Source organism: Oratosquilla oratoria, chromosome 9 (genome assembly GCF_046742065.1).
Source record: "Oratosquilla oratoria isolate Oo_2021 chromosome 9, ASM4674206v1, whole genome shotgun sequence".
Classification (NCBI taxonomy): domain Eukaryota; kingdom Metazoa; phylum Arthropoda; class Malacostraca; order Stomatopoda; family Squillidae; genus Oratosquilla; species Oratosquilla oratoria.
The window spans coordinates 18,266,706-18,271,705 of record NC_134785.1 but is presented as its reverse complement, the minus strand read 5'-3'; positions in this window follow the sequence as shown (position 1 = coordinate 18,271,705).

The window sequence follows — 5,000 nt, the reverse complement described above, 5'->3', positions numbered from 1 at the left end:
TTCTCCTCTCCCTCTCCCTCTCCCTCTCCCTCTCCCTCTCCCTCTCCCTCTCCCTCTCCCTCTCCCTCTCCCTCTCCCTCTCCCTCTCCCTCTTCTTCTCCCTTTCCCTCTTTCTCTCCCTCTCCCTCTCCCACTCCCTCTCCCTCTCCCTCTTCCTCTCTCTTTCTCTCCCTTTCCCTCTCCGTCTCCCTTTCCCTCTTCCTTTCCCTTTCTCTCTCTCTCCCCTTCCATCTCCCTCTCCCTCTCCCCTTCCATCTCCCTCTCCCTCTCCCTCTCCCTCTCCCTCTCCCTCTCCCTCTCCCACTCCCCCTCCCTCTCCCTCTTCCTCCCCCTATTCCTCCTCCGCTCTCCCCTCTCTCTCTGCATCTTCCCTACCCCCTCTCTCTCTCTCTCTCCCTTTTCCTCTCCCCCTACTCTTTCCAGCTCGCCGTCTTTTTTTTTCTCGTTCTCTCCCCTCCAAGAAGCCTTTTCTTTATACATCTCCCTTATCTTCAGCAATCCCTTCTCTCTCTTCATCCTTTTTCACCTAATTCCTGCCTCGCCTTTTCTCAATTTACATATTTCTTCCCTCTCGTGCTTACCCTTCTCTCCGTTTCATAGCACATTTATCTTTCCACAAGACTGACTGTGCTTCGATTAATCTGCTAATTTGAAAGCAAGCATAATCAGGTAATGACTTAACATGCGCGCCTCCTCGCGGTGTTCTATGAATTTACACTTGTACTGTTGTACGTATATGTTTTTCTTATTTGTGCAACTACATGTGTACGTTCTTGTATTGCAAATGTGTGTCAAATTGGCTCGCTTCATCTTTCAGAACATAAGTCTCTCTTCTATTCTCTCTTATTCCATCTCCTAGTCCCTCTTTTGTTCCTCTTGTCCCATACTCCTTTCTTTTGGACTTCATATTCCCTTCCCCAAACCTGCAGTACGTCATTGAGTAAACTTGTATTCTGTGCACTTTACATACAATTGTCTAACTTGTCCTATACTAGGTGTTAGTGAAAATGTGTTTTGGTTGTCAGAAGTGAGAAAGAACCCTCATTCGCTAAATGTTTGTAGCTATGATGATTGTTCTTATATTACTTATTAAAGACTTACATGTCTTGTTATGGTAACTTCAGTAAGCTAACGAGAGTTCTGAGGGAAAAGAGGTTTGACAATACGAAAGCCAAGAACTGATACGATGACCAAGATGTAAACGAAGGCTGTTGATAAGACATTTCGGAAATATATTACGATTTTTATTAGATATCAGTTCCATTATTAATAATAATTGATAACTAACTTAACCTAGTTAAACTTATTCTTTCTGAAAAATCTTGCTAGATGATGTATATGATAGCGCAATGGTAGAAACAACGAAAATATGTTTATTACCTGGTATGGAAAAGGTCATACTTAGAGATATTTTATTCAGTTTATTTGATGTCTTAGGTAGATGTTGACATTACATATAGGCATCATGGAAAATTTGGAATCTCAAAGAACATTTGAGAGGGTGAGATGAACAAAATATACGTTTAAATTAGATTAGAACAAATTAAATGTAGTGTTTTAATGATAGATTTCTAATTCAATAGCTTGATAATAAAACATTGTAAAATAAAATAATATATTTATCATTATGTATCTTATTGTAAAGTAATAATGATTATACAAAAAATTCATAATATAATGATAATGATGATTATGATGATAATATAATATGTCATGACATATACCTTAATATTAATCAATAAAAACTTTAATAGCAATGATAGATAGTAATAGTTAATAATAGTCACAATAACAAAAATAGTGTTAGCAATATTAATGTTAATAATAATGATAATTATTAATCATATTAACAACAATAACGATAAAAATCAATTTATATTTACAAGGAATTGTGAAGACCACAAAAAGGTGAAATCTTTATGTACAACACTCTAACTGTAATTTAGAAGGATTGAAAATGAAGCCGTAGAATATAATTCTTATATGTAACTGTGTCATCAGGAAGCGAGTACCATACGAACGTAATGAATGAAATTGGATATTTTAGCGCCAGGCAAATTGACTGAAGGGTGTGAATAGCCACCGTTCGTATGGAATCTGATTTTGATTAATCCAGAGTATGTGAAGAAATAAGAAATATATCACTATCTTAGTTTTGGAAGAGATGTGAAACACCACAACTTGGTGAAACCGTCTTTCAAAGGAGCTGAAGAATAAAACTAGAGTGCTAAGGGGTCTTAGAAATATTCTAGAAACCCTTTGAACGTAATGAAAAAAAAAAAAATATTGAGAGAGTTTCTTTGTAAGTTGGATAGGTAGTTAGCAGAGAGTAATTGCCCATATATGTGAAGGAAGAAATGTGTTTACTAGCGGAAATGTTTCATAAGATTTTCTATTTGAGTTACGCGTGGTATACGATTTTATGCATAAAAGGAAGGACGAATATATATATATGAAAAGAATGTTAAGATAGAATTGATATTCAAGCAACGGGTGATGGACAACTGGAGTAATAGCCAAACGAACAATGTCCGATTACTTGATTGTTGAAAATGGAAGAGTTGGTAGAGTCTGAAGAAGAACCCGGAAAAGAATATCTTGTCATGAAAAATTCTTGTTAAAACAAGAACAAATAGTCATCTTCAGAACTCAACTTAAACCACGAAGATGAACAGAACAGAAATAACAAGAAAACAAGGTACAAAGTTGACGAAAAAATACACATGATATGAATAATATAATCACTGTAAAAATCGAAAGAGGCTGGTTTGTTGGTAAGCTATATGAGAACAACAATATCTATGTATGTTTGAGATGCTCTGTTGTCGAAGTTTTTTGTTTGAAAGGGAATATAATCTAGAAAAGAGAACGAGGAACAAGTGTCAATAAAAGAAACATATGACAAACTCTATAAGAAATGGATGTAAAAATGATTGAAAAGGGAAAGTATAGGACAAAATGCATAAGGCCATAGTTAGTTAGTGCAGAAGAATTAGAATGTTTGTGCACGTACATGAAGAGCCTAAGGCAGAGAAACAAGGGAAAGGGTGATTAAGTGCATACTTTACCAAGTTTTCTAATGCGAAAAGTATTGCAAAAAAAAAAAAAGTATTCATATATTGGTAGTGTTGATAGCAATTATAATGGTGATGGTGGTGATGGTGGTGATGGTAAAGGTGATGGGGAGGAGGAGGAAGAGGAGGAGGAGGAGGAGAAGGAGAAGGAGGAGAAGGAGAAGAAGGAGGAGAAGGAGGAGGAGAAGGAGAAGAAGGAGGAGTAGGAGGAGTAGGAGGATGACGATGGCGATGACGATGACGATGACGATGGTGATGCTGATGGTGATGGGGAGGAGGAGGAAGAGGAGGAGGAGGAAGAGGAGGAGGAGAAGGAGAAGAAGGAGGAGGAGGAGGAGGAGGAGGAGGAGGAGGAGGAGGAGGAGGAGGAGGAGGAGGAGGAGGAGGAGGAGGAGGAGTAGGAGTAGGAGTAGTAGTAGGAGGATGACAATGACGATGACAATGACAATGACAATGACGATGACGATGACGATGACGATGACGATGACGATGACGATGACGATGACGATGACAACGACGATGACGATGACGATGATGATGATGCCGCCGCCGCCACCGACAACGACGATGACACGATAAGGAAAGAAATAGGTGAGGGGGAGGAGGAAAGGACGAGGAGGAAGAATAGAAGTAAAAGGAGTTGGAAAAGTAGTAACAATTGAACAAAATCATTCAATTTCCACTTTCCATTGCTGTTGTTGTTTATGTTCTCGTTGTTGGTTTCGTATCTCTTATTGTTGTTCTCATGCTGTTGTTATTGACCCAGTCAATAGAACAATGCTTTCTGACATGTTCATAAATTTATTAAAATATAAACAATGCATTATAAGTCTATTAAATGAATATGTGCTCTATCAGGATTTTAATCTCATGAGCGTCATAAACAACTAAATAGATGATGAAGGAGAACGAGGATTATGTGTACTTATTCATACACCAAACACTAAAGCACCTACGAAGGTTGGTAGGTTTAGCGTAGTTATCTATTGAGAGAAAATTCCGTTTTCTATTAGTATTAATACTTACAGGATCCAGGTTATTGGTGAGAGATGGAGAGTTAATAGCATTATAGTTAATAGGCTACATTATTATTCCATACATTATTATTTGTTATTCATTATTATATATACTTGTACTATATAATTGATGTGTTAACTATGATCATTTGCATTGTAACATATACAATTTTTTTCTAGAATTATGGCAAACATTCCTGTATATCATCTATATATCTTTCCATCCTTTGTATATGAAAAACAAGATATTCCCTGCACTGTTATTCTATTCAGCTCGTAATGGACAACAGCCCATTTGCATTTGTGATTTGGTTTTCAATCTATTTACTTGGCTGCTGCTCTGATAGTATTCTATTGTATTGATAAGAAGAATTGCAATACTGTATAGACAGGCTGATAGATTGAAATTAATTTGATTAGAATTTATACATTAGACGTTTATCAGTCACAAGAGATATTATAATCCAAAACATCCATTTTGAGAAATCGAATTTGTTCACGATCATAGATACTAGCACCTTTACTTTCATTTTGACATTTGGAATCCAGATAGATAGTTTGTAAATTTATTCAATTTATTATTTATCTGCATTTTCTTTTCTTATTCCTCATTCCCGGCTAGGTAGGAAGGTGATTTGAGGAAACAAAATAAGATGTCTTCGGGTGTATATATAACACATCAACCACAAGGGGCGTGGATAGGAGTTTCTCTTTGTGAAATAGAATAGTTTAAGGTACATGCATACATACATACATACATACATACATACATACATACATACATACAATCATACATACATACATACATACATACATACAATCATACATACATACATACATGCATACAATCATACATACATACATACATACATACATATATATAACAAAGGCTTTTTCCCCCTTATAAGGG